This window comes from Cebus imitator, unplaced genomic scaffold (assembly GCF_001604975.1).
Source record: "Cebus imitator isolate Cc_AM_T3 unplaced genomic scaffold, Cebus_imitator-1.0 Scaffold309, whole genome shotgun sequence".
In the NCBI taxonomy this organism is placed as follows: Eukaryota; Metazoa; Chordata; class Mammalia; order Primates; family Cebidae; genus Cebus; species Cebus imitator.
The window spans coordinates 2,185,885-2,195,143 of record NW_016107624.1 but is presented as its reverse complement, the minus strand read 5'-3'; the positions used below and the strand labels follow the sequence as shown (position 1 = coordinate 2,195,143).

The 9,259-nt window shown below is 48.8% G+C and overlaps 1 protein-coding gene across 2 annotated transcripts in view; it reads left to right on the top strand.

Moving 5' to 3' along the window:
* Positions 1–9,259, top strand: part of TTLL11 (tubulin tyrosine ligase like 11) — a 274,229-nt gene that overhangs the window by 90,255 nt on the left and 174,715 nt on the right. The gene's annotated exons all lie outside the window — the stretch shown is intronic.

The following is a 9,259-nucleotide window of genomic DNA, read 5'->3' as shown; positions in this document are numbered from 1 at the left end:
AAAAAAAAAAAAAAAAAAAAAAGCTGTGTCCATGGCTACAGGGGCCTAATGAAAGACTCGGGGCCCAGGTGTTGTCCAGAACATTAAAGGGCATCAAAACTTCCCTCCCTGTCCTAAGCCTGTTGTGGTGGTGGTAACGGCTAGTGAAATATCTCCAAAGGGAAAGTAAATTTGGGAGAGCATTCAGGGCACCTGATTCCCCAAAGAGACTTCCAGTGCCCCTCTCTGACTTATTAAGGAAGCAGGGAGGTTTCCTTGCAAATGACGGATCACCCAAGTGAAGTGACTGGCCAGAGGTCAGGAAGTGGGTTCCAGGCTAACATTTCCTGCAAGGGGGCTTAGCCGAAGGTCTTGTTGTCCTGTGGCCACGTGATGCCATTGAAATGAAAGGGGGGAAAACAGGCAGTGTTGATTTAAGGAAACGTGGCTTCTGTAGCTGGCCTAAGGTGGCACAGTAGGAGTTCCTTTGTAAAAACTCAGCGCAGCTTGGCTTCCAGCCAGCATGCTCATTTGGAGCACCCCAGAGCTTCAGGGTGATCAAAGGCACGTACGAGTAATTCCTTACATGTCAACACCTTCATGCTTCTCCTTGAAATTCAAACCAGCAGTTGAAATCCAGAGGCTTGCAGGAGATCCTGTTCTCACTCTCATGGTGTAAATGATCAGACTGAGCGTCCATTCCTGGGTCAGGGCAGCCAAGTGCCCCAGCCAGGCTCTCCGAGTGGCTGGGTGTGTGTTTAAAATGATCCCCTTGGTGTGTCGGCTTCCAGCCAGTTCTCTTTAGAGGTCAGCGCTGTTGCCCAGAAGCACCAGCTCTGCACTGCTGTCTTTGCCCACCCTCCACTTGTGAACCTGACCCAAGCATAGGCTGTGTTGCTGGGACTTAGGGTGAGTGTCCACCTTGGCGAGCTTGGCCCCTGAAGTCGGCTCAGCTTCCCTGTCCTGCCTGCTCTTGCTCTTCATGATTCCCACCCCCTGCCTTTTGGCTCACCACCTCCTGTGTGACTGGCAGATCACCTGGCTTCACTCAGTCTCAATCCTTATTTGTAACATTATTAAAAACAGTGTTGCAGCTGGGTACAGTGGCTCACCTCTGTAATCCCAGTACTTTGGGAGGCTTAGGCAGATCACCTGAGGTCAGGAGTTCAAGACCAGCCTGGCCAACATGGGGAAACCCCATCTCTACTAAAAATACAAAAATTGGCCAGGCATGGTGGTAGTCTGTCATGCCAGCTACTCGGGAGGCTGAGGCAGGAGAATTGCTTGAACCCAGGAGGCGGAGGTTGTGGTGAGCCGAGATCGCACCATTGCGCTCCAGCCTGGGTAACAAGAGCGAAACTCCGTCTCAAAAAAAAAAAAAAAAAAAAAAAAAAAAAAAAAAAAAAAAAAAAAAAAAAAAAAAAAAAAAAAAAAAAAAAAAACACCCAGTATTAGATTTCTCATAGCTTAGCTGTGGAGATAAAGTGAAATAACTATTGTAAGGCATATCATAGGTTCCATAAATGGTAGTTGTTATAATTGTGTGTTATTAATAACATTTTAAAGTGTTATCAGAAAGGGGTCCCAATCCAGACCCCAAGAGGGGGTTCTTAGATCTTGTGCAAGAAAGAATTCAGGGCAAGTTCGTAGAATAAAGTGAAAGCAAGTTTATTACGAAAGTAGACAAAAGAATGGCTGCTCTATAGACACAGCAGCCCTGATGGCTGCTGGTGGCCCATTGTACAGCTATTTCTTGATTACATGATAAACAAAGGGTGGATTATTCATGCCTCCCCTTTTTAGACCATGTAGGGTAACTTCCTGATATTGCCATGACATTTGTAAACTGTCATGGCGCTGGTGGGAGTGTAGCAGTGAGGACGACCAGAGGTCATTCTTGTCGCCATCTTGGTCGTGGTTGGTTTCAGCTGGCTTCTTTACTGCAAGCTGTCTTATCAGCAAGGTCTTTATGACCTGTACCTTGTGTTGACCTCCTATCTCATCCTGTGACTTAGAATGCCTTCACCTTCTAGGAATGCAGCCTAGTAGGTTTTAGCCTCATTTTACTCAGATCCTATTCAAGATGGAGTTGCTCTAGTTCAAATGCCTCTGATAAAAGTATTGAGATACATTAATACTCTCAGTAATGTATTTAGGGCTGTGAGCATTCCTCTAGGAGCTGATATATGGACTTGAAGATGATATGATTTAGCAGAAAAAGCGTGGCCTTTGGAAATTTGAACACACACCCACGTTCAGATCCTGGCTCCCCAGGGTATAAAATGTGTAACCTTGGGGAAATAAATTACCCTTTAAATCTCAGTTTCCTTGCCTGTTTTGGGGGTGGGTGGGTAATAATAGTAGTGTTAGGTTGAATCACTTGCAAATGTGTATGGTGGGGGGGAGTGTGTGTGTGTGTGTGTGTGTGTGTGTGTGTAGCTGGGTTTGACTTATAAAAATGTCAGTTTAATGTGGATCACCCTTTAATGCCTATCTCACAGGGTTGCTTATTAGAATGGAAAATAATGTATGAGCAGTGCCCAGCACAGAGACCCTGTACTGCATTCTCTCAGATCACCTAGGAAGCTATTGCAGCAATTCACGTGAGAAATGCTGAGATGATTGAGGGACTGTAAGGTGTATTCAGATGTGGAAATGTCAATTTGGTGACTGGGTGGGGGGTGGATGACGTGGGAGACCCAAGAGAGGTATGCTCCAGAGATAGAGAGTGGGGAGTTATTTGCTTTCGGGGCATACTTTAACCGGAGTCCAGGGAGTGGTTGGAATCACTCAGGATTAGCGTTCGAAAGAATGTCACCTGTGATCCTGGATAGAACATGACAGCATTGAACAAAATGAGACAGAGGCAGGTTCCCATAAGCATTTGCTGAGTCCCCCTCCATTAATGCTCTTCCTGTGCTAGCTGGGGACAGAGAGGGCAGGAAAATTGAGGGATGAGGGCAATATTGCCCCTGCCTTCAAGGACTTAGCAGTGAGTATAGTTAACTCTGCTTCTTTTTTTAGGGTCTTGGAATATGGGAAAAAATCTCCAGTTACAAAGTCTAAAAATGAAAATTCTGGGTCAGATACAATGGCTTATGCCCATAATCCCAGTACTTTCGGAGGCTGAGGCAGGAGGACTGCTTGAGCCCAGGAGTTAGAGACCAGCCTGGGCAACAGAGCAAGATCCTGTCTCTACAGCAGCAACAACAACAACAACAACAAAAAACAAATAAATAAGTCAATGAAAATGCTGTTACCTGTCTTGTAGGATTAGATCTCATGTATACATATTGAGGCGCCTAGTGCAGTGCCAGGCACTGATCAGTGCTGCAATTGCTCCATACTGCAATTGATCAATACTGCTAGTTTAGCCAAAGAGCACTGGGAGGGAGGGCACCTTGTCTGAGTGCTGCAAAATAAGACATTGATATTCTTGCATTAAAAAAAAAAGTTTAGGCTGGTCGCGATGGCTCAGGCCTGTAATCTCAGCACTCTGGGAGGCCTTGGCAGGCGGATCATGAGATCAGGAGTTCGAGACCAGCCTGGTCAACATGGTGAAACCTCCGTCTCTACTAAAAATACAGAAATTAGCTGGGCGTGGTGGCAGGTGCCTGTAATCCCAGCTTCTCGGGAGGCACAATTATCACTTGAACCTGGAAGGCGGAGGTTGCAGTGAGCTGAGATCATACCGCTGCGCTCCAGCCTGGGTGACAGAGTGAGACCTTTTCTCAAAAAAGAAAAAAAAAAAAGTTTAATGTGTAAATTATGGCAGGAATGCAAAGGACATAGGACTGTGGTGTGGGAAAGGAAGAAAAGCTAGGCCCAGTGATCCGAAGCGCCTTTGACTATAACCAGTTGTATTCCTTCAGAAGTGAGCTGAAGATTATTTAGCCAGTTCATTAGCAAGAAATCCTCACTATCAAAAAAACAATTTTAGCTGCAAGGGGAGCTTACTCAGCAGTGCAGTCTTATGTTCCAGGTGGGCTCAGCTGTGATGCCTTCTGGGCTCTCAGTAGGAGACTTGGGGAAGGAGAATGAGGCTGTGGGCCAGGGAGATGAGGCAGGACATGGGCTGGACACTGATGGGGTGGCCCCAGGAGTTGGGAAATGAGAGGCTGACACCCAGGTGGACCCAGGAAATGGCTGAGGATCAGGAGACAGGTCCCAGTCACCCAAGGGTGAGCACTGGAAGACAGGTAGGCAGGCACTGAGACTCTGGCCAAGTAGGTTGAGATGAGCCTCACCTGGAAATCTGGTAGCCTAGGAGGATGACCAGGAAACCAAGGCAGGCTAAGACAAATAAGATGAAATACTAGAAGTAGCACCGTGAGAGAGAGTAAGTCTACAGCTAGGAAGTGGCTGAGCTGAGATCTGAACCCAGCTCTGCCTGACTCCAAAGCCCACTCCCTCTCTGCTGCTGCTCCTCTCAGACATCCAGTGTGTGGACTCAGTGGAGGTAAAGGGAAGCTGCATTCTGAGGGCCCCCAGCCATGCCAGGGTCACCCAGGGCCCTTAGGAAGCTAGGCTTTAGGCCAAGCAAGCCGGGCCTTGGACCCACATGGTAGGGGAATTAGGTGGGGCTGGACAGAGGCTGGCTGGGACTGCACTGTGGGGAAGGAGCGGGGAGGCCAGGCAGGGCTGGCGTGCCAGGCTGTGTCCTCACTCCCCTCAGCTCCAGTAGTTCGGGGCAGGGTGTGAGAAGTGACCTAAGAGGCACATGGACAGTCTCACAGTACGACTGGGCCCTTCCTGTTAAACAGGTTTCAATGTCCCAGGCGTGTTCTAGAGGAGCTTTTTGGTTGTTCGCTAATGATGGGTAGATTACGGCCCACAGAAGGCTGCTGGGCTCCAAAAGCAGAGTCCATTAAGTTGCATTGGCAGCAGGCTGGCATTGGGGTAAAGCATGCGGAGAGGCTGTTCCTTGCCCCTCGAGCTTCCTGAGCAGAAGCACCAGCTGCCTTGATGCGCCGTGTGATGCTGTGTCCGCCTCCACAGTGAACTTGAGAACATCTGCAAAGAAAGGGCAGCATGGCGCAGAACTGATGCTTTGGTTCCACCTTCGAGCTAGGTGACTGTAGATTTCTCAATGGACACTGTGGGCCTCAATTTCCTTGTTCTCCGTAGAGTGGAGGGCTGGCAATTACATGGAGTAATATCTTTGCAGAGCATCAAAATTTATAATAGCAGCAAACAAATGTATTCAGAATGAGAATGAGAGAGAGAGTACTTATTCCAAGGTTTCTTCTGAAAGACCTCTTCAGATGCCTGTGTTACTTATGGTAGAAAGAGCTTAGGGTTGGAAATCAGAAGATTTAATGTTTTATTTACGTTGGTAGAAAAGTAATTGCAGTTTTCACATACTTTCAATGGCAAAACCGCAATTACCTTTGCACCAGCCTAATAGTTCTGGTTGTGGTACTGGCTGTGTGGCCTTGGGCAAGTCTCCTTGCCCCGTGGCCTCAGTTTCTTTGTTTATAAAGTATGTGCATGTGCTTGCATGTGTGTACTTGTGTATGCATGTGTGTGTGCACGTGTGTGTGTGTGTAGCTATGTGTGTATGTAGCTATGTGTGTGTGTGTCGTGATAAGTCTTTCCTGGGCCTCGAAGGGCTGATCAGGAAGATAGGGGGAAGCTCCACGTGGAGAAGGACTTTGGGAAGGAAAAGATGTCTATAGAGGGTTGCAGGCCAGGAAAGTAACTTCCCACGGGACCACAGATGATGGGCAGGAGCTTTACAGGCAAAGAAGACGCAGGAGGCTGGTGGAGGCCACAGGGAAGCCAGTGTAAAGGCATCGAGGTGAGAAAGAGGACGGGAGGGAAGGGCAGGAAGGAGATGCCAGGGTGCGCTGGTGCTGGCTACCAAGGAAGGGAGGACCATCCAGGCCGTACGAGGAGTGCACGCGAGGGGTCAGCCCCAACTCCTTGGGGGTAATTGATGCCAGTGCCCCAGTAAACTCAGGACACCTCATCAGCGATAGGCTGAACAGGGTTGCTTTCTTTGCCGCTTAGATTTTCTTAACTGGAAGTGTTCCAAAGCCAGAGAGTGGTGAAAATGTTTGACCGCACGGTGGCAGGTACGCCTCCTTTCCACCGTCCTGTGGTTCCGCGCTCACCGAGAGCTGAGAGGTCCATGTGGATACCTGTGCTCCAGTTCAAGGTATGCTCCATCTGAGTTTAGAGTCTGAGTCTCATCCTTGCCAGACAGCAGCTCTTGTTCTTTCTAAGCTTGGGAGAGTTGTTGTATCAGAATTCATCATCTGTAGGAGCTATCGGACAACCAGGCCTAGTTCCGATGAACAGTAAAGGGCTTGCGGAATATTATAAAGTCCTACACTAGCTCTGTGGCTGGAATTGTGCAAATAATACTCATTTGATGAAGTTAATTCCTCCTCACCTTGTCCCCACTTTCCTCCAATGAGACCTGCTCCTCTCCCTGCAGTCCCTAAATCTGTTCATGATACCATCACTCCTCCCCAGACTGCTAAAGCCCCAAACCATGAGCTCACCCATGACCGTTTCCTCTCTCCCCTTTCACAACTGTCCAGTCACCAGGTGCCTGATTCTACCTCTTCTCTCAGCTCCCCATTTCAACCCTGTTGTCCCTGACCCAGCTCAGGCCTTCGGACCTTCAATAGCCTCGGGACCTTCCTGTACCTGCTCTCATTCCTTCCAAATGGACTTCCTCCTGGGTGCCCTGGTGATGTGGGTGCATGTCACTGGCCAGCTGACACTCCATCCTTTGCCTGCAGATCAAGTGTAAATACAAGAGTGTTCTGTGGTCTGTCCTGCCTGTTCCAGCCTCTGGCTCCCAGGTGCACTCTCCTTCCTCTCTATCCTGTCTCTGGGTAATCTGGCCCATTGCGAGGGCCTTGGCCATCCTGAGGGGCCTGACGACCCCAGATCTCTCTCCCAAGCTCCAGACACATGTTTCCCAGGGACCGCAAACCTCTCCAGGCACATGCCCTCCAGGGTCCTCTGTCCAGCTCATCTTCCCCCTGCCTCCCCCCAACCTTTCCTCCTCCCCGTATTGTTTTTTGTTTGTTTTTGAGATGGAGTCTCACTCGATTGCCCAGGCTGGATTGCAGTGGCACAATCTCTGCTCACTGCAACTTCTGCCTCCTGGGTTCAAGCGATTCTTCTGCCTCAGCCTCCTGAGTAGCTGGGATTACAGGCTGGTGCCACCACGCCTGGCTAATTTTTTTTTGTATTTTTAGTAGGGGTTTCACCATGTTGGCCAGGATGGTCTCAATCTCCTGACCTCATGATCCGCCTGCCTCAGCCTCCCAAGGTGCCAGGATTACAGGCGTGAGCCACCGCGCCCAGCCTCCTCCCCCTCTTATACTCCCTGTGACTCCCTGGACATCGGGCAGTGATCCTGTATGCTCCTGTCTCCCTCTCCCAGTCACTCAGCTTTGTTGATTTTAGCTCCAAAATATTTCCAAACCTCTCTCCTTCTGTCTGACTTCACGGCCAGCCTCACTTTAGGCTTTTCCTCTCTGACTCAGACCATCCACCCACTTGGGTACATTTTCTATGTGACAGCCTCAGGCACCTTCCCATAGTCCACATCTAATTAAGCTGCTCTCTTCTCAAAACCTTTCAGAGTCTCCATCATTTTAGGACATTACTCAAATTCCCTAAAACAATATTCGAGGGCCTTCCCTATGAGGCCCTTACCTCTGAGCTAGGCTTGATCTTCCTCCACCCCTTTTTCTCATACATCCCTCATTCATTCTGGCATGGGCTCTGGAATCTGCCTGCCTGGGTTCAAATCCTGGCCTTGTGACCTATTGGCTGTGTAACCTTTGACAAGTTACCTGACATCTCTGGGCCTCCCTCTCCTTATCTGTAAAATAGGATTGTTGTGAGGATTAAGTGAGATAATACCTCCAAAGTGCTTAGAACAGTGCCTGACCCATTATAAGCACTCAGTAAGTATACGCTAATGTTATTATTATTATTGGTGGTGGTGGTGTTATCTGGCCCCTGCCGATCTCACTAGTGGGGTTTCCATGTGCACACCCCTCCTCCCACTTTTTGTTCTCCTGCCATTGGAACTATGTGCAGTTTCTCAGAAGTGTCCTGCCAGCTCCTGCCTTCATCTCCCAGCACTGGAGCAGCACATCATCTGCTCAAGTTCTTCCTCTCTGCCTCCCTGCTCTATCCCCCACTCTGCCCCAACAGCCCATTCTTGCCCTTTCCATCTGGCCCTAGGTGACCTCACTACAGACTGCCTTCCATCTTAACTGAACTCAAAAATTGCCTTGAACATTGAGGTAGGAATTTGTCCTAGGTACCAGGCTCATACCCCTAAGGCTAGCAGGGGCTGGCCCTGCCTCCTGTCTGGCATGCACTGTGTGACATTGATTTTGTCTACCAGGGGCTTGTTTTTGCCTGAGATCTGCAGCATGTGCCTGTGACATCAAAGGTCTGAGTTGCTAAGATTGGATGCAAATCCACCTGAGTGACAAAGGGCTGCCCTAACTGGGTTTGACTTCCCCAGTATTGCAGACACAGACAGTATTTCTTCAGAAATTGGCTTCTTACCTGCCCCTCACTGCTAAAAATGTTTTGGGGCTTGATATTCCAGTTGCTGAATTTCTCCTTCCAAATATTTTAGCTTGCTTCCTCCAAATGCCCTGCTGATTTCCTCAAATGCATCATAAATCTCAGATCCAAATCTCCTCCTCTTTTAGATCATCCCAATGTGCTGATCCCAACAGCACAGTGGGAACTCTCCAGCGTGATGAATGCCACTTGTGTGTTTGTAACACAGCCCTCAACTGTAGTGCTGTTGAGATAAATCATGGGTCAGCACTTGCTCTCTGGCAGAAGCCAGGGACCTTAGTGTGTCCCCTTTATTTTATAGGTGAGTACAACAAAGCCCAGAAAGTTAGGTGACTTTCTCGAGGCCACACAGAAACAATTGGGACTAAAATTCAGGTTTTCTGTTTTTCACCATGGTACTATTTCTAACTTACCAAAAGCTATGACTTAAAAATTTTTAAGCTATGACTTAAAAATTGGCCAGGCACAGTGGCTCATGCCTGTAATCCCAGAACTTTGGGAGGCTGAGGCAGGTGAATCATTTGAGGTCAGGAGTTCGAGACCAGCCTGGCCAACATGGCGAAACCCTGTCTCTACGTGGTGGTGTGTGCCGTAATCCTGGCTACTTGGGAGGCTGAGGCAGGAGAATTGCTTGAACCCAGAAGGCAGAGGTTGCAGTGAACCAAGATTGCACCACTGCACTCCATCCTGGGAAACAGACTCAGTCTCA